This window comes from Nycticebus coucang, chromosome 1, assembly GCF_027406575.1.
Source record: "Nycticebus coucang isolate mNycCou1 chromosome 1, mNycCou1.pri, whole genome shotgun sequence".
NCBI classification, from domain to species: domain Eukaryota; kingdom Metazoa; phylum Chordata; class Mammalia; order Primates; family Lorisidae; genus Nycticebus; species Nycticebus coucang.
The window spans coordinates 77,750,312-77,776,593 of NC_069780.1; the positions used below are offsets into that span (position 1 = coordinate 77,750,312).

At 39.4% G+C, this 26,282-nt stretch overlaps 1 protein-coding gene and 1 pseudogene across 5 annotated transcripts in view; one reads left to right on the forward strand and one right to left on the reverse strand.

The window, feature by feature from the left end:
- Window positions 1-26,282, forward strand: part of FHIP1A (FHF complex subunit HOOK interacting protein 1A) — a 335,356-nt gene that overhangs the window by 113,977 nt on the left and 195,097 nt on the right. The window contains exon 1 of one of the 5 annotated variants that reach the window (XM_053582824.1): window positions 10,124-10,173. The exons of the other annotated variants lie outside the window; for them this stretch is intronic. The gene's annotated coding sequence lies outside the window, so the exon portion shown is untranslated. Of the gene's footprint in view, window positions 1-10,123; window positions 10,174-26,282 lie in introns of those variants that run through there. 5 annotated transcript variants of the gene reach the window in all.
- Window positions 7,649-8,011, reverse strand: LOC128580670 (cAMP-regulated phosphoprotein 19-like; annotated as a pseudogene).

The window sequence follows — 26,282 nt, forward strand, 5'->3', positions numbered from 1 at the left end:
TTAGGCAAGGAGACACAGAATTAAACAGGGGCTGGATGGGGCGGGGATGAGCGATGGGTAAGAGCAAACGGTAGTCTGGCAATAGAGTTCTGATTCTAGTTTTCTTCTGTTCCATGAGCTATCTAATATTTCCTCCCAGCTAGATGAGCTAATATATTGAGCAGGCTTGAATTGGGTTTTTGTCACCTATAACTTCAAACATCCTGATTAATATACTGAGGAAGTATCTGAGGGTAGACTCATGATTTTCTTGGAATATTCAGTAAAACATTTGGCTTAATGAACTGCTAGGGCCCTAGTGTTTCATGCCGAAGGGCATATTCATGTTAAGTCTAACTTGGAATTTTTGCAAGCTTGTGTTACTAAATTTCCCATCACGCTATGGGAAAGAAATCTCAACTTGGAAATAATCAGTGGCCAATTGTACAAGCATCATGGCTTGCTCCTCATAAATGTTTCAGGATAGGTTGCAGAGGTTTTTTCTGAGAGATGTTATTCTAGTTAAATGTAGGAAGATATATACTTAAAAAATTGGGGGATAATCACCAGACAAAATGGAGTGGTTTTAGGAAAGTTGATTATCAGTTGCTGTTGGTGAGGCTAATTTGATATGAGAAGTTTTCTCTTTGGGCTATTCATTGTAAAAATATAATCTTGTCACTAGTGTAGAAAACACTTACCTTTAGGTTCTCTATAGTCAGGATTCATACACCCAGGGGACATTCCTGTTGTTCTGGATTCAAAGCAAATCTGAGTGGAATTCTAATTAGTAAGCATAGAAGATAGGAACTGAATTGTTTGGGGATCTGAGGACAAAGAGTTTAAGGTTAGAATCTGCCAAACGCTGTCCACTTCATAGAGAAAGTCTGGTATCATTATGATAAAATAGGCCTTTGGAACTTTCTGTGTCCAGATATACTTGGAGAGAAGGACTGAACTGGATGAAACTTAGAAGGAATAAGCATGCCAGAAGAATTTTGCATTTTTCCATCTGTGGGATTTCAATGGAGCTATAACTTTTACTTTTATCTTTACCTCAAATAAGGGGAATATGCAGAGCAATAGAATGGGCTCAGTACAATTTCAGAATGAAAATATGAAGTTAATGTATTGTAGTAAAGCAAATGTTTTGGTATAGCAGTCATGTAAATTCTTTAACTATATTGAAAATGTGGGCTGACACCAACGTGTAATTACTGTATGAAGACAGGAAAAGGACTCAGCTCTAGCACCAGTAGAGTGTTTTTAGTTGTCCTAATGTGCTGTGGACTGACAACAAAATTATATGTCATTCACGGGCATTAATATTAGACAGAATACCTACAAATAAATCTTTTCTTCTGTACCTAGTGGCAAGCACCGAGTAATCTGGAGTTTCTAAAAACATAAAACAGTTTGATAATCTGAGCTCTGGACCATCTGCAAAACAATTTCATTTGCCTAGGTATTGAAGGAATTGATAGACTTGAAAAGACTCTTTTGATAAAGTAGGACAGATTATGCTTATATGTCCAAGAGACTAAGAGTCTACCAAGATTTGGTCAGAGACTTATTTAAAGGCGTTATACTAGATGGTTTTCTCAGAAAGCTAAAGATAAAGTCTCAGCATCTAGTACATGTACATTAATAAATCATGTTCTTGAACTAGAGTGGGCACCTTTTGTATTTTAGGGGTAGAATTTGAATGAGATTGTGAGAAGTGGGGGAAAGGCATTGGTGAGTAGGTAGAAATGTGGGAATTTTTTGACAGCATAGTTAATAAAATATTTACTATGACTGCAAGGCCCTGTTGAGTTGTCAATGACCTCTGTCAGGGAAATATTTCAACTAAATTTAAAAAAAAAGGCATACCTTCAAAGAGTGCTGTGTTTCAAAACATAAAAATATGAAACAGTATGGGAAGAGATTTAGATTATAAACCAATTATTTTTTTCTTGGGAGAGCGGACAAATTCTTCTCACTTTTGTAAAAGGGACATCAAATATGACATTCCATTAGCATTTAAGCCAAAAATGACATTTGTATAATCTTGAACAAAGAAAGCTTGTCTAGCTGAAATTTTCTACCCAGAGTAGCTCTGCTTCATTCACTGAAGGGTACCTCTACCTCAGTGTGGTAGTAGCCATATGTAATATTTTAAGGAGAGGCAATAAGTTGTGAATGAGAAAGAAAGTAGAAAATAGGCTGGGTGTGGTGGCTCACGTCTGCAATCCTAGCAATCTGGGAGGCCAAGGGGGTGGATTGCCTGAGCACACAGGTTTGAGACCAGCCTGAGTAAGTGCCAGACCCTATCTGTACTGGGTCTTGTGGCGGGTGCCTGTAGTCTCAGCTACTCAGGAGGCTGAGACAAGAGAATCGCTTGAGCCTAAGAGGTTGAGGTCACTATGAGCTATAATGCCATGGCACTATACGAAGGCAACAAAGTGAGACTGTCTCAAAAAAAAAAAAAAAAAAAAAAAGTAGAAAATAAGAAAAAAGTTAAAAAAGTTAGAACACGTTATGTATTATTAGATAATACATTTATTACCTCCTTCCATTCAACATGTATACTTATTAGTATTTGGTAATTGAGGATTGTCTAGTATATTTTATTTTTATATCATTATACATTGTCAAGTGGTATGTCAGATGGTCTTAGATTTATGCCATGTTTTGTAGGAAGTGCTTTCTTGGGCTGTGAAGTGAACAAGGCCATGTATGATCTTTTTATTATTTATGTTCAAAATTGTAATGACCTTTAGAAAAGTCCCTGATATTCTCTTCACCTCCTCCATGAGTTTAAATACTTTAAGAACCACTTTGAGAGGGAGAAAGAGACATTTATGGGCACAGAGGGATGGAAGTTGAAAAGAAAGGTATAGACTTATGCTTATCAGAGATCATATTATGTATTCTTTAGACAGTGGAGGTAAATGTTGCTAATCCTGGAAGCAGGAGTAGAACTGAACTTGGAGTCTCTTTTCTGAGGCACTCTGAGTCTGAAGGATTCAGCAAAAGACAGAATATAAAATGAAAACTGCAGGGGTTATTTTGAGGTAAAGACTGGAGGAGGTGGCAGGAGGAAGGCTGAGCAGTCAGGTAGGCCTTACCAAGCAGGTTTATGAAAGGTTTGGAAGAGGCACGGAGATGGAAGAAGGGAGATAAAGTAGGGCTTATGTAACTGGATTGCATAATTTTATGTGCCTCAGTGCTTTTGAGTAACTCAACTTTTATTTAATCTTAGAATATCTCAGAGAGGTGCAGCATTTACAGATGAAAAACAAGTTCTTGGGAACTTAATGTCTAGGAAGGAGCAAAGCAAGCATAATAATGGGAAGTCTTGGGAAAAAGGACTCTGAGAACCTAATCTCATATATAGTTTAGTAATGTTAAGCATGCCGAGGTCTCATCACTGCCCAGCCAACTACTTTAGGTGCTAGCTCTGGAGTTATTAGCTTCTTGTCTTGGGCTTCATCTAGCCCATGTAGAGGTTCCTCCTTGGAGTATAGGAACTAAGAGGAGGCAGTGGCTGTGGGTGACCCCAGGCTGGAGCTATGGGTAAAGGATGAAGGGTGAGAAACAACAGGTTGCCTTCTTGTCCTTTATGTGAACTTATAGCACACCACTGATTCATAACCATTGGTTGAACCAAAAATTCAGCAGTATACTTGCATAGGAAGGCTCTCAGGATCAAGGTTTGACTATTTTTACTCTTGAAAGGCTTACATGGACTTACAAAAAAATCGGTAATTTGGAATTGGAACCCACTGAGTCATAGAACCAGGCTTGTTTTTTGTGATTGGGTTGACCCTGTCAGACACAGATCAGAGCAAACAGGTCACTCAAAGATTGTAAAAGTCTATTTCCCTACCAATCAGCTCTTATGGACTCTCCTTCACTATCCCTCCCTAAAAACTACCCACAATATTGAAAGAACAATTTCCTAAATCTCCTGTCTCATGATAAAATCTAAGAATCCCTTAAAACAATAATTTTTCCTCCTCTTGAGTTTTATTAAAATTCCTTTCTTTGGGCAGGTGTTAGGCTTTCTTTGGGAAGAGAAGCATAGGACTACTCTTCATGCAAATTAATAATAAATATTACTTGAGGAGAGTAAATGAGCTGGGAAGCAAACTGGCTCTTTCAGTCATTGGCATCACTGGAAGCATTTATTAAGCTCTTTACCTTCATGGGGCAGTGAGCCAGGGGTGGTACAAAATACATTAGCAGATGTGACTTCTGCCATTGGGGACTGAGGGCACCATTTGTGAGGTCATTCTTGTGTGAAATTTACCTCTGTTGTTATTCTCAGATGAAAAAAAGTAAATAGCAGTTGGGGCAAGGAATAATGGTGGCCAGGAACAGACTAGCATTCAGGTAGCCTATACCCCAGGGCATTTGTTGCCTTTGTTCACTCCATGTTCCTTTCCTATTGAGCTGCTGGAAATACTTTTAAAATACTGTAACTTGGTCCAGTTAGCCTTATCTTTTATGTAGATATGAATATTTTTAAAGAGATACATTTTCTCCCCTGCTATATGTCTTTCTGAAATGTTATGATCGGGATTGGAAACATCAGTTTGGTCAAGGAATGATTTATTTTTCCTATCTTGAGCAGGAACCTTTTGGGAGGCCCAATAATTTTTTTACAATCACAAGTAGCTTTAAAATATGCCTAGTCCTAGACAAGGTTGGGGCTAGAAGGAGTGGTTTTCTGTTCCTGCTTGGGCCCTTTCATTTTCTGCGTACCTGCAAACCTCTGCTTCTTTTAGCTCCTGCGATTTGCACAAGGCGGGGGCTGTCCCTGTCAGAATTTTTTTTTTTTTTTTTTTATAAGAAACCTATTTTTTTTCAGGCTTTAGCCAGTTTTCATAAAGGATTTATCTCTAACTTTGGTTTACTCCAACATTTATGATAAACAAGACAATGATTAAAATTAGCCATTTCTCAGACTACAACTTTGAAATCCTAGAAATGGACAATTAAGTTCAACTAGTCAAAAATTTCCGTTCAAATGAGGATCAAACCACCTTCAATAATGTCTCGATAATGTCTTGGGCTCCATAAATTGAGCTTTGAGGCAGAAAAACATTAATAGAAAAATCTAAAACTTCCCTATCTCAAGCACCAATAATGGAGGCCAAGCAATTAAACCTACAAATCCTTAAAGACAGTTCTTCCTAAGGAAAGACTTAAGCACTGTGACTTTAAAGAAGGCAGGTTGGTTTAATGAGTAAATTCACTTTTACTAATAAGAGAAGAATAATATTTTATTTTGGGCACTTCCTCAACATTTCACAGATCCTCAGTAAGTTTTGAGGTAGGTCAAATATTAGCAGTGTATTTTACAAACTAAAAATCAAGCAGATGTTATGTCACTTGTTTCAAACCACAGGAGGAGTCCTAACGTGGTCAGGAATAGCGTGTTCTCTGATCTTTCAGATTAATCTTCTTTTGTGTTATGAATTTAATGGTGCTGTCTTGCAAATATTCAGGAAAAAACAAAACACTAGATCTAACAGAAATTCTACTTTGGGATATTTTTAAATTCTTAAATTGATTCAATAATGAGTATACATATTATAACCTACTTGCTTTCATTACAAATATATTTATATAACTTATCCTTAAAAATACAAATGAATACAGTACTGATTTTGCTGCTTTTCGGCCTTTTGGGGTGGGTAGAGCAGGAAAATCAGTAGCAGGCTTTCCTCAGAGCACTAGCTAGGCAGCCTTTAAGTGCAGATGCTATGTTCAAGGCACCATCTACTATGATTTGGGATCAAAGGAAAGTGAGTATACAAATGGAACCAAGATCCAGAAAAGATGCCTGGACCCAAAAAAGGGAGGAGCCTCTATACAAGTCAAAGATGAAGAGAAAAATAGTATCAGCTCAAGCTACTGGTCCTGATTATCATGCAACAGCATTATAACTTATAGGAAGAGCTCCTAAAAGAGCAGTAATCTTGTCCCAATAAAGTCTGATAAAGTTCTAACTAGATAAACTACAAGTAAAATTAAATTGGCATTTTATTAAAGTAACATCTGTAGAAGTATCTAAATATTTTAAATATGTTTAAGTTTTACCTGTCACTCTAATTGTCACTAGACTAATTTACTTAGCTCATCATAATTACTTAATGTTATTTACCAAAATTCACCTTATCTTGACATAGGTTCCTGGGCTAGTCTTCTCAACTATTTGTTGCATTATAAAGTTCCTTTTACTTAAACAATTATCAATGATTAGTAATAATAAAGAGTGATTAATTGAGAAATCAGAAGGAAAACACCACTATTGTGTTATAAAACACAGCATTCAGCAGAGCAAATTTCAAGAATAAGGATACAGACACCTACCCTACGCTTCCATAAAACCAAACAGCCCGATACCATTTGAGTAAAAGAAGCATCCCAAAATAACCAAAAAGGCGTTGGTGGTGTAGTGGTGAGCATAGCTGCCTTCCAAAATAACCAAAAAGTGGGGTTGGGCATGGCTATGGGTGTACAGAAGGCAGAATAATTAAAGCCTTTTACTCTAGTGTCTCCAAAATTGAGTGTGGAAGTAAAAAGTTTCTACATTTAAAAAGTTTATGTAAATTACATGAATTGTAATTTTCATAAAAGTCAAAACAAAAGGTTCGGCATAGGACAAAAGATAGGCCTAAGCAACATATCATATTTCTACAAGGCCACTGAATGTCATGAATACCCCTAACAAATGACAAGCTTAAGTCTGTGGCAGACTGAACAAAGATTTCAGTTTGGCATTCTCTACACCTGAAATTGTAAACTATTCTTATGATACAAAAGCTGTAGTGACATACAGAGTTTTGTGTAGAAACTCTTGTGCTTCTGGTTGGCACATTTATTTTTTCTTTTTAACAGCCCATGTGATAGTATGCATTTGTTAATGTGTGAAATTAATACAGACATTTCTGAGAGGTTGTGCAAAACTATTGTATGTACAAAAATGGCACAAAAGTGAATTCAACAGTCCATGCACATGCACACTTCATTCACATCCTCAGCAAAAGGTATTCTAAAACTACAGAACCGAGTAAGGATACTAGCTTCATGGGGAGCTGTTAAGCACTAGAGTCATGTAAGTTACGCCAGAGAGGGCAAATATTGCCCAAGTAAAATGCTACTGTTAAAGCTGAAACAGGTTTAAGGCCATTCAAGTTCAAGCACAGAGATACAGGTCTTTCAGAGCCCCATCTATTTGTGCTTGAAATATGTAACCTTCTTGCAACTTGGGGTCTTAAACTTCTGTTTTATAAAATCCAAAGGGTAAACACAGAAGAAATCAGTACAACAGAATTTATATTAAATAAGAGTAACACACAAAGCTATAATTAAGATGAAGTAATAAAAGCCAAAACATTAAAATTGTTAAACTTGCTGTTGGGACCAACCCTACACTCGTAGTTAGGTAATATATACAATTATTTTCAAGTAGATTACTTAAGTTGCTCTAACATATCCTTTTCATCAGTGCACTGTTTAACTAGTCAACACTGTACATGTGGAATATTCCCTTACAATAGCAGCACACACTGCTGCTACCTGCAGAGTTTTCAGTCTCAAACGACTTAGTGAAAGGAACTAGAAAGAGGATAAGTAACATATTAAGGAGAAATAACAGGAATTAGAGGATTCATGTAGTTCAGCTTTTTTTATCAGCCAGCCAGCTTGCTAGCAACAAGGGATAGTTTCCATTGAGGAAGGTCCTGTGGAGTGGGAATGTGGTCACCAGCGACCTCTGTCTTATCTGGGGCTGCAGCAGGAAGTTGCTTTCTTCATTTTGCTTTTGCCATGTTGTAATCTCCAGAATCAAAATATTTTTGCCCTTTTTGGAATTGTTTTCTTAAGAAATATGAACCTCCAGGCTTTTTTCCCATATGAGGATGTCTTGCTTTTAATTTTGCTTCTTCAGCTTTCTCTGGACTGTCACTTTATCTTCCATTTCCTTCTGCTCCTCTGCCGAGGCCGCCTCAGGGACTTCGCGGACATAGCGCTCCCTTTGACCCCGCTTCTCCAGCGCAGAATTTTTAAAAAGATCTTTTATTTTAAAATAATTTTAGATTTACAGTAAAGTTGCAAAAATAGTATGGAGAGTTCCTATATGTACCCTTCACCCAGCTTCCCCTATTTGAATAAAAGAAGTATCCCAAAATAACCAAAAAGTGGTTTGGTTTTTTATTTACTTAGTTTAATTTAATTTTTTATTTTTGGAGATAAGATCTTATTCTGTTGTCCAGGCTGGAGTGCAGTGGAATTCCATAGCTCATTGCAGTGTTGAATTCCTGGGCTCAAGCAATCCTCTTCCCTAATCTCTCAAGTAGCTGGGACTGTAAGTGTGTGCCACCACACCCAGCTAATTTTTTATTTTTTGTACAGATGGGATCCTGCTGTGTTGCGTAGGCTGGTCTCAAACGCCTGACCTCAAGTGATCTTCCTGCCTTAGTCTCCCAAAGTGCTTGGATTACTGCAAGCCACTCAGTGGTTCCCCTAATGTTAACTTCTTATTTAACCTGTTATTTGATATATGAATTCTACTGAGTGCATTTTTTGGAACTCTTCTATCCTAGGGACCTTTCTGTACTGAGGATAAGGCAGTAACACAGTTTCGTTTTCCTTACCTTCAAGGAGCTAGCAATCTATTAGTGAGCTTTATTTACTTAAAATTGTATCTTTTCATAAGAACTTGTAAATTTTAAAATGTTTTCTGGTAACAGTAGTAAGAAATATAAAGTTAACAATCTCTTGCCATTCAACTTTAACTATAATAGAATCTGAGTGAAGGAGATTTTTTCTTTCTTTTTTTAATATATATAAAAATATATATATATTTACATTATATATATATTTTTTATTGTTGGGGATTCATTGAGGGTACAATAAACCAGATTACACTGATTGCATTCGTTAGGCAAAATCCCTCTTACAATTGTGTCTTGCCCCCAAAAGGTGTGGCTGAAGGAGATATTTTTGAATTGAGAGTCCTTGCTGGGATTCTTGACATCACTGTTCATTTTTTGATTCCTCTATTCATTTAGCATTTATTGACTGTCCCATATGTGCCAGATACTGTCCTAATCTTTGGAGTTACTAAGTTTAGCTTTAAGATATAGTTCTTGCCTTTAAGATCAAGATCAGATCAGCTTATGATCTGCTGGGGAAATACCCAGTTACAGAACAGTATAAAAATGCTGTGGTTGAGATAATGTGCTGGGTGCTATGGAAACATAGGAGAGAAGACCCTGAAACCCAGCCTGATTGGACAAAGCTTCATCAGGCTGCCCCAAATAAAAAGAGAGCACTTTGGAGACTATGAAATAATATGTGTTATTCTATATGAAATTTCAATTAAGATGGCCTAGGCAAATTCAGTGACTGTCAGTGCTTTGTTATTTCACAAGTGGATAATATATTATTCCTCTGTGAGGTAGAGTTAACAATAGTCATTAAATGGACCAATGTGGTACTTGTGGCTATCTCCCTCGCTCCTTTTCTGTGTATATTTTCACCTTTAAGAAATTAAAATTCAGTCATTTTATAGATGCTATTTTGTACCCTGCCATATTTTACATTTTAGTTAGTGATGAACTGCAAATATGACAGTAGTCCCATAAGATTGTAATGGAGCTGAAAAATTCCTGTTGCCTAGAGATGTCTTGATGGTTCTGACACTGTCTTTCAATGTTTTATCATAAAAAATTTTATCGAGAAAATTTCAAAAACAGAGCAAAGTCCAAGGAACTTTACAGTAAAGACCTATACCTGTCATCTAGATCAGGGGTCCTCAAACTACACCCTGTGGGCCACATGTGGCCTGCTGAGGACATTTATCAGGCCCACCGGGTGTTTTTGCCACAGCTGCCTGTCCTGCTGAGTAGCCGACTTGTCCTGGGCCACAGTGCGCATGTGTGGAATGTGCGCTAACTCTCCGACTCCGTTCCTTCTCTCTGTCTCTCCGTGCCGGGTGTTATTGCCATCCTGCTTAGCAACCCACTGTCTGGGCTGCAATGCGCCATGTGTGGAATGTGCCCCACACTCTCCAATTCCCCTACTACTCTCTGACTTCACTCCTTCTCTCTGTCTCTTGACTCCTCATCTCAGTCTCTGGTGTAATCGGAGGAGTCACCAGGTTGCCTGTGCAGAGCCTGCTGCTGCCTAAGGACTGAGGTAAGAACAAGTTAGTATTTTTTTTTTTAAGTTAGGAGGTCTTTTTTTTTTTTTTTTTTTTGCAGTTAGTAGGGCCTTTTTTTGCAGTTAAGGGAGGCCTTTTCTTTTTCTGAAGTTAGGAGTTTTTTTTTTTAAGTTGAGATGTGACTCTTGTATGCAACAAATATCTGGCTTGAGTTTTTGTATCCAGTCAGCTAACCTATGCCTCTTTAGAGGACAGTTTAAGCCATTCACATTGATGGAGAGTATTGATAAGTCTGGTGGAATTTTGGGTATCGAGTTTTTCAAAGGTCCAGTGGACATTTTTAATCCTTTCGCCAGTGTGGAAGTTGGAGTTTGATCCGAAGTTTCTGAGTGAGTTTACTTTTGTGGTATAGGATTGGGTTGGTCATTGTGGAGGATAGGTCTGAGAACATCCTGAAGAGCTGGTTTACTTATGGCAAATTTTTTCAACATATGAATGTCATTGAATTATTTAATTTCTCCATCATAGATGAAACTCAGTTTAGCTGGATACAAGACCCCGGGTTAAAAGTTTTTTTGCTTTAGGAGATTAAAAGTTGATGACCAGCCTCTTCTGGCTTGAAAAGTTTCAGCAGAGAGATCTGCAGTTATTCTAATATTCTTACCTTTGTACGTTATAGTTTTCTTTCGCCGGGCTGCTTTGAGAATCTTCTCTTTCATGTTAACTTTAGTGAAGCTAATTATGATATGTCTGGGAGATGGCTTATTGGGGTTGAATCGTGCTGGGGTTCTGAAGCTGTCTGCTATCTGAATTTCAGATTCTCTAGGCATGTCTGGAAAATTTTCTTTCATAATTTCATGTAGAAGGGCCTCTGTGTCCTTGGCAGCCACTTCATCATTCTCTGAAATTCCTATAACCCTTATGTTGTTTTTTTTCGAATTATCCGAGAGCTCTCTGAGTGAGTGATCCGTTTTTGCTCTCCATTTCTCTTCCTCTTTGAGAGATTGGGAGCGTTCGAAGACTTTATCTTCAATGTCAGAAATCCTTTCTTCTGCTTGCTCCATTCTGTTACTGAGGGATTCTACTGTATTTTTCATATCTTTGAGGGCTGTAAGTTCTTGTTTCAGTGTGTCTAAGTCTTTGGTGGTTTTGTCTTTAAATTCGTTAAATTCTTGAGACAATTTTTGAATTTCTCCTCGAATTCCTAATTCCATTTTATTAATCTTGTCTGCAAACCAAATTCTGAATTCGACTTCTGACATCTCAGCCAGTTGTTTATGAATGGGATCTTCAATCACATCTGGCGTATCTTTTCTTGGGGGGGTTGATCTATTCTGGTTATTCATGTTACCAGAGTTTTTCCGCTGATTCCGCCCCATGGTTTACTCCCTTTGGTTTTTCCCCTGGGGTTTTATCGAGGGCCCGTACAGTGTTGTGGCCTGAGAAACTGGGGCCCTGTCTGGTGTGGTGGAGCAAAGTGGTTCTGTCTTGTTTTCAGCTGGTTTCTGTTTGATCCTATTGCAACTTCTACTCTGGCTTGAAGTCTCAGCTGTGTGGAAAAATCAGCAATTAAGTCACCCCGCCTGCCCACCTCTGGCCCCAGTTGGAAAAGGAGAATCAAACCTTCCTACGATCGCACACCCAGGGCACCGCCTGAAGAGTCCTCAGTCTATTAGCCCAGTTCAAAAGGTCCGAATCAACTGTCTCAATCGGCACTTGTCTCGGGTGGAAGGGTTCAAGAGGTCTCTGGGAACTGGATCACAGGGGCCTGGTGACTCCTCTGACACAGCTCACCCCAGTGCAGCGTGGAGTCAGGAGGAGCCACCCCGCAAACAGAGCAGTCTGGGAAGGTTGACGTCTCCTTCCCCACTTTGCCCCTCCGTCGGACCCAGTCACTGGTATCTCTGCAGATGGCTAACCCAGTTGCCTGCAGTGAACAGACACTCCAGGGGTTTGCACCTGCCTGAATCGCAAGGAAGTCTGCCAGGCCCCCGCAGACTGCCGCTATCTAGCAGGAGGAGATGGGGCCTGACATCTTTGAGTGTTTGATGCAGGTGATGGGAAGGAGGTGTTCACTCAGGCTTAGCCCCGTCCCTGATGCATGCTGCTAACAGAACAGAACAGAACAGACAACTTTGTGAGGTTCTGTCTCTGTTCCTGTCATCGCCTACAGGAGACCGGCTGTTTTGAGTTCAAACGTCTTTGCTGCTGGAGAATTGCGTCTGAACACCTCTCTGGGTCGGGCCCGCCCTGGAGGCTTCCGGGTTTGTGAGCCGTGTCACCGGTGGCCTCCTCTGGTTGCCCAGGGAGACAGGGGGTGTGGCCTCAGAATATCCAGAAGTGAGCGTTCTGCCGTTAAAGAAAAAACGGCTGTTGATCTACCTCCAGGGAACTGCTGCTCTGGTGTGGGCACTCAGGCGACCCTTTTCTCCTCTGTCCCGCGCCCCAGAGTCAGCACTGAGCGGCCACAGTTTGTGCTGGGTCCACACCCCTTAAGAGATCCCCCAAGAATCAGAACTCTTGGGGGATGGGCCCCCAGACCCCGATTGAGAGTGGGGCGGGGGGAAGCTAGAGTTTCATTCAGTTTCACGCAATACTACGGTCCAGGGAGGGCTCCTGCACTGCACCGCAGGGAAGTGCCACCAAGGCTTGATTTCCCCTCAGCAGAGTGCCCTCTCCTCGCTCACGTGTCCCAGAGTCAGCGCTGACCTGACGCAGCTCAGGCACTGTGCACTCCCCTTGAGAAATCACCCAAGGATCCAAAGTCCTGGGGGATAGGCCTCCAGACCTCAGTGGGCGGGAGGGGAGCGCCGGGGATTCAGGGTTGCCGGCAAAGGATTCCCAAAGTTTTATTCAGCCCTATGTCAGGCAGGAGAACGCCACGGCACCCCAGTAGGGGAGGTAGGTCCAGTTTTTAGAAGGTCTCTCCCGTGGAGTGTAGTGGGAGGGCCTTTAATTTCTGCCCGCTTGTTCAATTGTGGGGCTCTAGAGCCGGTCTCATGGGGGAGGGGGACTCCCGTCCGCTTGGTGGTGGATTTTGTACCTTTTGTTTGCGTCCTTGTGATCACAACTTGCCTCAGCGGTGTTGATGTGCATTCTTCAGCCTTCTCTCTTGGTGAGGCTCAAGTCCACCAGGATACTTACTAAATTCCTGTCCCTTAACTCTCCTTCTGGACGGGAGCCTTTGTTGAAAGCTGGCTTCAGTCCGCCATCTTGTCTCCCACCGAGTTTTTTTTTTTTTTTTGCAGATGGGGGTACATTTTTTTGAAGTTAGAAGAGCCTTTTTTTGAAGTTAGGAAAGCCTTTTTTTTTTTTTAAGTTGGTTGGTTGGGGGTGGTTTCTAGGGGGGTTACATCACAGTGATAACGCAAATAGTGCTCAGTGCTAATACAAATTGTCAGTGCTTGGAGGTAATGTAAATGGTCAGAGCTCAGAGGTAATGCAAATAGTCAGTGCTCAGTGGTTGTGATAATTGTAAGTGCTCAGTGTTAATGCAAATTGTTAGCGCTCAGTATTAATGCAAATTATCAGCAGTGTTATCGCAAATGGTCAGTGATCAGTGTTAATGCAAATGGTCAGTGCTCAGTGTTATCGCATGGGAGCCCCAAACTCATAATCTGCCTAGGGCCCCCTGGGAACTTAATCTGGCTCTGCAGACAGCTGAGGAGTAGGAAACCCAGTTTAATTGCCAGTAAGTGCATTTATATTCTGATTGCTAGTCAGTTGTGTATGATGTTGTATGTTGTGTGCTATGTAAGCCCCAGTTCACACTGTTGCCATCTCTGAGCAGTGTGAGTTCAGCCATATGCTTGTATGGCTGAACTTGCATTAGATTCGGAAGAAAAAAGGCATACATGCCTTCTTTTTTCCTGCAGTGGAATCTGATCACATGGGTCTTCTCAGATCACAGATCAGTTCACAGATTGCAGTGCGGTTCGCACAGGGTAGTGTGAACTGGAAAGGTGGTGGAGGAACTGGCTCTATAATCGTGCCTGTTCCCACACTGCACCAGTGTAATCCTGAGGTAAAATCAGAGTTCCACCATATGGGCACTGGTAAGGCTGAAATGATGTGGACTGGCAAGGCTGCATTGATGGGCACTGATCTGACTGCATTGATGGGCAGTGCAGTCTATATGTCTCTGTGTGGGCAAAGTTATTGCTGGTATATTGTTTTTGGAGGGCTGTATATATATATTGGTATTTTACTAATAGTAATTTGGAATCCCTAGGAAACAATGATATCAAGAAAGAGAAAAATTGACTTGGAGTGTAGGATATTCAAAGAACAGTGGACTTATGATTACTTTTTCATGCAGTACAAGGAAAGAGCTATGTGTTTGATATGCCAGAATATAGCATCTGTGTTCAAAGAATACAATTTGCGTCGAAATTATCAAACTCAACATAAAGATAAATATGATAGTTTGGTCAGAGAAGTGAGAAAAGATAAAATATTAAAACTGAAATATACATTGACAACTCAGCAAAATACTTTTGTGAAGCAGAAACAGCTAAATACTTCATCACTGTGAGCAAGTTTTCAAGTTGCCAAGCTAGTAGCATGCACTGGCAGACCATTCGTGGAGGGAGAATTTGTTAAAGAATGCCTTCTTTCTGTTGCCAAAGAGATGTGTCAAGACCGATTTATTTAGTACAGTGAGTCTTTCAGGACCCTCAATTACACGAAGGATTGAAGAAATGGGAGAGAATTTGCATCAGCATTCGCAAAACTCCGCAAAAAACCTTTCCTATTTTTCCTTGGCACTTGATGAAAGTAATGATGTTCGTGATTCTGCACAACTTCTAATTTTTATTTGTGGTCAAATGACTATTTCAAAGTCACAGAAGAGCTTGCTGCACTGCAGAGCATCAAAGGAACAACTACAGGAGAGGATATTTATGAAAAGATTTGCCAAACTGTGAATAGTTTGGAGCTGAACTGGGCAAAACTAGCCAGTGTGACAACTGATAGTGCTCTTAGCATGGTGGGGTCTAAGAAAGGAGTAATTGCTCGCATTAACCAAGAGATGGACAAACATAACCATTCTCATCCAATAGCCGTACACTGCCTCATCCACCAACAAGCACTGTGTAGTAAATCACTGAAGTGAGACTCTGTTATGAAAACTGTGGTATCTTGTGTTAACTTCATTAGAGGTAATACACTAAACCACAGACAATTTCAGGAATTTCTGTCTGAGCTAAATGTTGCCTGTGAAGATGTTCCGTACCACACAGAAATCCATTGGCTGAGTCGAGGGAGAATTTTGAAACATTTCTATGACCTACTTCCACTGATTACAGCTTTTTTGCTTTCAAAAAACAAGTACTAGAGCTCAATGATGCAGAATGGAAATGGCACCTTGCCTTTCTGACAGATGAAACAGAGCTACTCAACAGTTTCAATGTGCAACTTCAAGGAAAGGGGAAGCTCATCCGTAATATGCAATCACAGGTGAAAGCATTTGAAGTAAAATTAGGCCTCCTCATCAAACAAGTGAAGGAGGAAAATTTCTGCCATCTCCCCACAACTCAAAATCTGTTAGCGGAAAATCCATTGGTTGCATTCCCAAATAAAATGTGTGGATTCACTGGAAAAGTTGCAAAAGGAGTTCCAATTTAGATTTAAAGAGCTTCATCTCCATGAACAGGACATGCAGCTTTTCCGTAACCCATTTTCTATTGACATTGAAAATGTGGATACGATTTACCAAATGGAACTGCATAATTGTGACTCTCTGAAAGATGCATTCAAGTCAAGCAGCCTTCCTAATTTCTATGCAGCTCTCCCCTCTGAGACATATTCTAATCTCAGGAACCATGCACTCAAAATGGCAACCATCTTTGGTAGCACTTATGTCTGTGAACAGACTTTTTCCAGAATGAAACATCTGAAATCTCCAACCAGATCTAGACTTACTGATGCACACTTGCATCACTTGTTACGACTAGCAGTGACAAATATGGAACCGGACATTGACTGTCTCATTAGCCAAAAGCAGGCCCATAGTTCTCATTGAAATACTGGTAAGTTTGTTGATTTCACTCACTTGTTCTTCATTTTAAATATTGTATTTGTTCCCGTTTTGTTTTTTTACTTCAAAATAAGATATGTGCAGTGTGCATAGGAATTTGTTCATAGTTTTTTTTTTTTTTTAAACTATAGGCCGGCCCTCCAATGGTCTGAGGAACAGTGAACTGGCCCCCTGTTTAAAAAGTTTGAGGACCCCTGATCTAGATTCTACCATTAAAACTGATTTATACTTGCTTTGTCACATGTCTGTTCATTTAACCATCATTTTCTTCATCCTTTAATCCATCTTAATTTTTTGTTACATTCCAAAGTAAATTGTAAATATCAAGAAATATCCTCTAAGTGCTCCAGGATACCTATCCTTCACTAGAATTCAGTGTTGGTTTAATTTCCTTTTGATTCAAAATTTGTACTATATGAAATGTATATATCTTACATGTATATTTGCTGAGTTTGACAAACACGTACACCTATATAACCCTAGCTCTATCATAATATAGATTAGACGTCATCATCACCCTGGAAGATTCCCTTGTGACTCTTCCCAGTCAGTCCTCACTTCCCACCCATACAAAGGCAAACATTGTTCTCATTTTTTCTACCATTGGTTAATTTTGCCTGTTCTATTATTTCATATAATTGAAATCATATATATATATATACTCTGTTGTATGTGGTGCTTCTTTCAGCATGGAATTTTTTTCAGCATGAATGTTTTTGAGATTCGTTCAGGTTTTTTTTTTTTTTTTATTGTTGGGGATTCATTGAGGGTACAGTAAGCCAGGTTACATTGATTGCAATTGTTAGGCAAAGTCCCTTTTGCAATCATGTCTTGCGAGATTCGTTCAGGTTTTAATCCATCTTAATTTTTTCAGCATGAATGTTTTTGAGATTCATTCAGGTTGTTGTATGTTTTAGTAGTTCTTTTTATTGCTGAGTTGTATTCCATTGTATGAATATAACAGTTTCTATATTCTTTTATTCATTGACATCTGGGGTATTATCTTAGCTATTATAAATAAAGCTGCTCTGAACATTCTTCTGCAAGTTTTTGTGGATATGTATAATATATTTTATGACAGAGTTGGTTATATGAGCATATATATAAGTATGTGTATACACACACACATACACACACACATTCTTTTGCATCTCTCTCTCTTGGGTGAATCCCTAGGAGTGGAATGGCTTGATTGTAGGGTAGGTTTATGTTTACCTTTATAAGAAACTGATGGGCTTCTGTCCAAAGTGATGCTTCTTTTTTTACATTTCCACCCTTAATATGTGTGTATATGAGAGTTGCTCCATATCCTTGGGTTGCCATTTGTACATCTTTTGTAAGGTATTTATTTAAATCTTTTTTTCTGTTTCTTGAATTGGGTTGAGCTATTGGAATTCTTGATGTTTCTGGTTACCAGTGCTTTGTCAGGTGAATGTTTTATGGATCTTTATTCCCTTCTGTGTCTAGCCTATTGACTTTCTTAACTGTATCTTTGATGAGACTTTTAAAATTTTAAGAAAGCTGTATTTATTTTTTATATTATAGATCCTTTGCTACCCTCTCATCATTATAGTTTGTTGTGTTTTCTTCTTAAAGCATTATAGTTTTAGCTTTTACATTTATATCTGTATTATCTCTTAAGTTAGTTTTCTTTTTTGTTTTTTTTTTTGAAACAGAGTCTCACTATGTTGCCCTCAGTAGAGTGCTATGGCATCACAGCTCACAGCAAGCTCAAGCTCTTGGGCTTAAGCGATTCTCTTGCCTCAGCCTCCCAAGTAGCTGGGACTACAGGGGCCCACGACAATGTCCAGCTATTTTTGTTGTTGTTGTCATTGTTGTTTAGTAGGCCCAGGCCGGGGTCAAACCTGCCAGCCCCGGTGTATGTGCCCTAAACCACTGAGCTATGGGCGCCGAGCCTCTAAGTTAGTTTTCATGAGTGATGTTAAATAGGGATTGATGTTAATATTTGTCCATATGGCTATCCAGTTATTTTTATACTGTTTGTTGGAAAGATTTTTCTGCTCAAGGGTATTGTTTTCGTGCCCTTGAACATCACTATGCTATATGTTTTTTTTTTTTTCTGTTCCATTGATCTTCTTTAATTATTCTGGTATTGTACCATTTTTAGTAGTTTTATGTTATATGGATGGGATGTTCTATAAGTCATATGGAATCACTTTGCCATTCTTGGATATTTTGAAGTTTATAATTTTTGCTATAGAGACAGTACTGGGGCTTGGTGCCGGTAGCTCAGCAGCTAGGGTTCCAGCCACATACATCAGAACTGGCGGTTTTGAATCCAGCCTGGGCCTGCCAAACAACAATGACGTCTATAAGCAAAAAATAGCTGGGCATTGTGATGGGCGCCTATAGTCCCAGCTACTTGGGAGGCTCAGGCAAGAGAATCGCTTAAGCCCAAGAGTTTGAGGTTGCTGTGAGCTGTGAAGCCACGGCACTCTATTGAGGGCGACATGTTGAGATTGTGTCTCAAAAAAAAAAAAGAAAATAAATAATGACAGTACTGGGATGTATATTACTTCTGTTGTTTAACCTTTAATTAATTTGACTGCAAGTGGTAGAAATAATTTATAAACAAACTTAAAGGCTAATTCATACAAGTGTAATATTGTTTAGATTTATATCGTATATTCCAATTTTTAGTTCTGTGACAAACAGGAATGTCTGCTATTGAGTAGAAAGTAAAATGAATGCTGTGACCAGTAGCTATGAAGTCCTTGTCAGCTGGGAGAAGAAAGTTCACTTTGCTTCTAAATGTCATTTATGGATTGTTTCTATTATACTGACAGCCAAAGTTATTAGAATAGAGAAGTATGAAGGCTAAAAACTTCAGAAAGACTTTCTTGGAACTTAATTATTCTCCATGGGTCCCCAGCCGTATTGTGAACATGTAGTTGCATGCATGTCAAGTGACTGAAAATGAGAGGCAGATATTTGACCAGTTGTTTAAAGAAAGTCACTCAATTATGGAAACGGAACAGTGGTCATAACTCATGTCGTGTATACTGTCAGATGTGAGAGGTCATCTGTCATAAGCTTTTGTATATGGTAATCAGAGAGACATTAGGTTGAGTAAATGATCCCTGAGGTGCATATTTTTGTTTCAGTGGGCATATAAGTAAAATTACACACCATATGAAGTATTCATAAATTTTTAGTTTCTTTATATGGTAATTTATCCACTTAGAGGAACAATTTGTGGAAAATAGACTACTCTAGATTTCATTTTAAATATTTGTTTTATTTATTTATTATTATTATTAATTTTTTTTGCAGTTTTTGGCTGGGGCTGGGTTTGAACCCCCCACCTCAGGCATATGGGGCTGGCGCTCTACTCCGTTGAGCCACAGGCACTGCCCTAAATATTTGTTTTTTATTTCAGATTAATGTGAGCGTACAATTAGGTTACACTGTTCGCATTTGTTAGGTAGAGTCCCTGTTGTAGTCATGTTCTGCACCCAGAAGGTATGCCATGTACTCTTACATTGTGCCCACTAAGTGTGAGTACAACAGTCCCCTCCCTCCTGCCCTCTCCCTCCTCCATCCTTTCCCCTCCCACATCTTGAATTGAATTGAGTTTTTCTCTTGTGTGGGAGTGTATAAGATTGTCTATAGGCTTCTTATTAGTGTTGAGTACATTGGATACTTGCTTTTCCATTCTAAGAAGAATGTGTTTCAACTCTATCCAGATTAATACAAAAGATGTAAAGTCTCTGTCTGTTTTATGGCTGAATAGTATTCCATAGTATACATGTACCACCTTTTGTTAATACATTCCTGGATTGATGGGCATTTAGGTTGTTTCCACATCTTGGTAATTGTAAATTGAGCTGTGGTAAAAAAATCTAGTGCAAGGCTGGGCACAGTGGCTTGTGCCTGTAATCCTAGCATACTCTGGGAGGCCGAGGTGGGTGGATGGCCTGAGATCAGGAGTTTGAGACCAGCCTGAGCCAGGGCAAGACCTCATCTCTAAAAATAGCCAGGTGTTGTGGTGGGCACCTGTTACGTGGGAGGCTGAGGCAAGAGGTTTGAGGTTGCTGTGAGCTGTGATCCCATGGCATTCTGCTGAGGGCAACAAAGTAAGACTCTTGTCTCAAAAATAAATAAATAAATAATAAATAAATAAAAAAAAATCTAGCACAAATGCCTTTATTTTTATACTTGTGATGCTTTTGTTGGAGAATGTGGATTTTTTTTTGGAATGTGGATTTTAAGTGAGAAACAGTTCATTTTTTTTTCCTTTTATTTAATTAAATCATAGCTGTGTACATTGAAATATTCATGGGGCATCATTCACTAGCTTCACAGACCGTTTACCAACTTTTACATATATCCTTGTAAGATGCACCGCTGGTGTAATCCCACCAATCCCCTTCCCTCTACCCACCTCCACCCTCCCTCCCCTCCCTTTCCCCCTTCCCCCTATTCTTAGGTTGTAACTGGGTTATAGCTTTCACGTACAAACCCTAAATTAGTTTCATAGTAGGGCTGAGTACATTGGGTACTTTTTCTTCCATTCTTGAGATACTTTATTAAGAAGAATATGTTCCAGCTCCATCCATGTAAACATGAAAGAGGTAAAGTCTCCATCTTTCTTTAAGGCTGCATAATATTCCATGGTGTACATATACCACAATTTATTGATCCATTCGTGGATCGATGGGCACTTGGGCTTCTTCCATGACTTAGCAATTATGAATTGAGCTGCAATAAACATTCTGGTACAAATATCTTTGTTATGATGTGATTTTTGGTCTTCTGGGTATATGGCCAGTAGAGGGATTACAGGATTGAATGGCAGATCTATTTTTAGATCTCTAAGTGTTCTGCATATCTCTTTCCAAAAGGAATGTATTAATTTGCATTCCCACCAGCAGTGCAAAAGTGTTCCCTTTTCTCCACATCCGCGCCAACATCTCTGGTCTTGGGATTTTGTGACATAGGCTAGTCTCACTGGAGTTAGATGATATCTCAAAGTAGTTTTGGTTTGCATTTCTCTGATGATTAAAGATGATGAGCATTTTTTCATATGTCTGAAGGCCGCATGCCTGTCTTCTTCAGAGAAGTTTCTCTTCAAATCCCTTGCCCAGCCTGCGATGAAATCCCTTGTTCTATTCTTGCTAATGCGTTTGAGTTCTCTGCGGATTCTGGTTATTAAACCTTTGTCGGAGACATAACCTGCAAATATCTTCTCCTATTCTGAGGGCTGTTTGCTTGCTTTACTTACTGTGTTTTTGGCTGTGCAGGAGCTTTTTAGTTTGATCAGGTCCCAGTAGTGTATTTTTGAAGCTGCTTCAATTGCCCGGGGGGTCCTCCTCATAAAATACTCACCCCAACCGATTTCTTCAAGGGTTTTCCCTGCACTCTCCTCTAGTATCTCTATAGTTTCACGTCTTAAGTTTAAATCTTTGATCCAGTGAAAGGCTATCTTAGTTAATGGTGAAAGGTGTCGGTCCACTTTCAGTCTTCTACAGGTTGCCAGCCAGTTCACCCAGCACCATTTGTTAAATAGGGAATCTTTTCCCCACTGAATGTTTTTAATTGGCTTGTCAAAGATTAAATAACGGTAAGTAGCTGGGTTCATCTCTTGGTTCTCTGTTCTGTTCCAGACATCTACTTCTCTGTTTTTGTGCCAATACCATGCTGTTTTGATCACTATCGATTTGTAGTATAGTCTGAGTCTGGTAGCGTAATTCCTCGTGCTTTGTTTTTATTTCTGAGTAATGTCTTGGCTATTCAAGGTTTTTTTCTGATTCCATGTAAAATGAAGTATTGTTTTTTCAAGATCTTTAAAGTATAACAGTGGAGCTTTAATAGGGATTGCATTCAAATTATATATTTCTTTGGGTAGTATGGACATTTTAACAATGTTGATTCTTCCCAGCCATGAGCATGGTATGTTTTTCCATTTGTTAATATTTTCAGCTATTTCTTTTCTTAGAGTTTCATAGTTCTCTTTATAGAGATCTTTCATGTCCTTTGTTAGATAAATTTCCAAATATTTCATCTTCTTTGGCACTACTGTGAATGGGATAGAGTCCTTAACTGTTTTTTCAGCTTGACTATTGTTGGTATATATAAAGGCTACTGATTTATGAATGTTGATTTTGTAACCTGAGACACTGCTGTATTCCCTGATCACTTCTAAGAGTTTTGTAGTAGAGTCCCTAGTGTTTCATATCATCTGCGAAGAGCGAAAGTTTGATTTCTTCTGACCCTATATGGATACCCTTGATCGCCTTTTCTTCCCTAATTACGGTGGCTAAAACTTCCATTACAATGTTAAAAAGCAATGGAGACGGGCAGTGCCTGTGGCTCAGTGAGTAGGGCGCCGACCCCATATGCCGAGGGTGGCGGGTTCGGACCCAGCCCCGTCCAAACTGCAACAGAAAAATAGCTGGGCGTTGTGGCACATGCCTGTAGTCCCAGCTGCTCGGGAGGCTGAGGCAAGAGAATGTGTAAGCCCAAGAGTTAGAGGTTGCTGTGAGCCGTGTGATGCCACGGCACTCTACCGGAGGGCGGTACAGTGAGACTCTGTCTCTACAAAAAAAAAAAAAAAAAGCAGTGGAGACAATGGGCAGCCTTGTCTGGTTCCTGATCTGAGTGGAAATGATTCCAATTTGACTCCATTCAATATGATATTGGCTGTGGGTTTACTGTAGATGGCCTCTATCAGTTTGAGAAATGTCCCTTCTATACCGATTTTCTTAAGTGTTCTAATCATGAAGGGATGCTGGATATTATCAAAAGCTTTTTCTGCATCGATTGAGAGAATCATATGGTCTTTGTTTTTTAATTTATTTATGTGCTGGATTACATTTATAGATTTATGTATATTGAACCAGCCTTGAGACCCTGGGATAAAACTGACTTGGTCATGATGTATAATTTGTTTGATGTGTTGCTGGATTCTGTTTGTTAGGATCTTGTTGAATATTTTTGCATCTATATTCATTAGTGATATCAGTCTATAATTTTCTTGTCTTGTTGGGTCTTTTCCTGATATGGGGATCAGGGTAATGTTTGCTTCATAGAACGTGTTGGGTAGTCTTCCTTCTTTTCTACCTTTTGGAACAGGTTGAAAATATAGGTACTAATTCCTCTTTAAAGGTTTGGTAGAATTCAGACATGAAACCATCTGGTCCCGGGCTTTTCTTTTTAGGGAGGTTTTGTATGGTTGATGCTATTTCCAAACTTGATATAGGCCTGTTCAACATTTCCACTTGATTCTGGCTAAGTCTTGGAAGGTGACGTGCTTCCAAGTATTGGTCAATTTCCTTCAGGTTTTCATATTTCTGAGAGTAAAGTTTTTTGTAATATTCATTAAGGATTTTTTTGATTTCTGATGAGTCTGTTGTTATTTTGTCTTTGTTGTTTCTGATTGATGAGATTAGAGATTTTACTCTTTTTTTTCTGGTTAGGTTGGCCAAAGGTTTATCTATTTTATTGACCTTTTCGAAAAACCAGCTTTTTGATTTATTGATCTGTTGTATTCTTTTGTTTTCAATTTCATTTAATTCCGCTCTAATTTTGGTTATTTCTTTTCTTCTACTGGGTTTGGGGTTGGAATGTTCTTCCTTTTCCAGTTGCTTGAGATGTCCCATTAAGTTGTTAACTTCCTCTCTTTCCGTTCTCTTGAGGAGGCTTGCAGTGCTATAAATTTCCCTCTTACAACTGCCTTTGCGGTATCCCAGAGGTTCTGATAGTTCATGTCTTCATTGTTGTTTTGTTCCAAAAAGTTGGCGAGTTCTTTCTTAATCTCATCACTGACCCAGCTATCATTCAGCATCAGGTTATTTAACTTCCATGTTTTTGTATAAGTATGCAGATTCCTGTTGTTACTCAGCTCAAGTTTTATTCCATGGTGGTCCGAGAAGATGCATGGAATAATTTCTATTCCTTTAAATTACTGAGGTTAGACTTGTGACCTAAGATGTGATTGATTTTGGAGTAAGTTCCATGGGCTGATGAGAAGTATGTGTATTCAGTTTTGTTGGGATGCAATGTTCTGTAGATGTCTGCTAAATCCAAATGTTGGATGGTTAGGTTTAAATCTAAGATTTCTTTGCTCAGCTTCTTGTTGGAGGATCGATCCAACACTGCCAAAGGAGTGTTGAAATCTCCGACTATTATGGAGCTGGAGGAAATCAAGTTGCTCAGGTCTGTTAAGAGGTGCATAAATTGAGGTGCATTCTGGTTGGGTGCATAGATATTAGTATTTGAGATCTCATCATATTGAGTATTACCCTTAACAAATATGAAGTGACCATTCTTGTCCTTCCTTACTTTTGATGGTTTAAAGCCTACTATATCTGCCAATAAAATTACAACACCTGCTTTTTTCTGATTACCATTTGCCTGAAATATGGATGACCATCCTTTCACCCTGAGTCTGTATTTGTCTTTTAAGTTAAGATGTGACTCTTGTGTGCAACAGATATGTGGCCTGAGTTTTTGTATCCAGTCAGCTAACCTATGCCTCTTTAGAGGACAGTTTACGCCGTTCACATTAATGGAGAATATTGATAAGTCTGGTGAAGTTTTGGGTATCGAGTTTTTCAAAAGTCCAGTGGGCATTTTTAATCCTTTCGCCAATGTCGAAATTGGAGTTTGATCCGAAGTTTCTGAGTGAGTTTACTTTTGTGGTATAGGATTGGGTTGGTCATTATGGAGGATAGATCTGAGAATATCCTGAAGAGCTGGTTTTGTTATGGCAAATTTCTTCAACATATGAATGTCATTAAAGTATTTAATTTCTCCATCATAAATGAAACTCAGTTTAGCTGGATACAAGATCCGGGGTTGAAAGTATTTTGCTTTAGGAGATTAAAAGTCGGTGACCACCCTCTTCTGGCTTGAAAAGTTTCAGCAGGGAGATCTGCAGTCATTCTAATATTCTTCCCTTTGAAGGTAATGGTTTTCTTTCTCCTGGCAGCTTTGAGGATTTTCTCTTTCATATTAACTTTAGTGATGTTAATTATGATATGCCTGGGGGATGTCTTATTGGGGTTGAGTCGTGCTGGGCTTCTGAAGCTGTCCGCTATCTGAATTTCAGAATCTCTAGGCATGTCTGGAAAATTCTCTTTCATAATTTCGTGCAGAAGGGCCTCTGTGCCCAGCGAGGCCACTTCATCTGTTTCTGGAACTCCTATGATTTGGATATTGCCCTTCTTCGAATTATGCCAGAGCTCTCTGAGAGAATGATCTGTTTTTGCTCTCCATTTCTCTTCCTCTTTGAGAGTTTGGGATCGTTCAAAGGCTTTATCTTCCATGTCAGAAATCCTTCTTCTGCTTGCACCATTCTGTTGCTGAGGGATTCTACTGTATTTTTCATATCTTTGAGGGCTGCAAATTCTTGCTTCAGTGTGTCTTAGTCTTTGGTGGTTTTGTCTTTAAATTCGTTAAATTCTTGAGACAACTTTTGAATTTCTCCTTGAATTCCTAATTCTACTTTGTTAATCTTGTCTGCAATCCAAATTCTGAATTCGATTTCTGACATCTCAGCCAGTTTTTTATGAATGGGATCATCAATTGCATCTGTCATAGCTTTCTTTGGGGGGGGGTTGATCTATTCTGGTTATTCATGTTACCAGAGTTTTTCCGCTGATTCCACCCCATGGTTGTTTTACTCCCTCTGATTTTTTCCCCTGGGGCTTTGTCGAGGGCCTGTACAGTGTTGTGGCCTGAGAAACTGGGGCCCTATCTGGTGTGGTGGGGCTAAGTGGTTCTGTCTTGTTTTCAGCTGTTTTCTGTTCCACCCTTGTGAAACAGATACTCTGGTTTGAAGTCTCAGTTGTGGAGAAATATCAGCAATTACGTCACCCCACCCCCGACCGGCAAACAATTGGAAAAGAAAAATGAAACCTTCCTACCACCGTGCACCCAGGGCACCACCTGATTTGTCCTCAGGTGATTGGTTTAGTTCAAAAAGTCTAAATCAGTTATCTCAGACTGCACCTGTCTTGGGTGAGAGAGTTTAAGAGTTCTCTGGGAACTGGATCACAAGGGTCTGGTGACTACTCTGGTGTGGCTTGCTCCAGTGCTGCATGGAGTCAGGAGGAGCCACCCAGCCAATAGATCAGTCTGGGA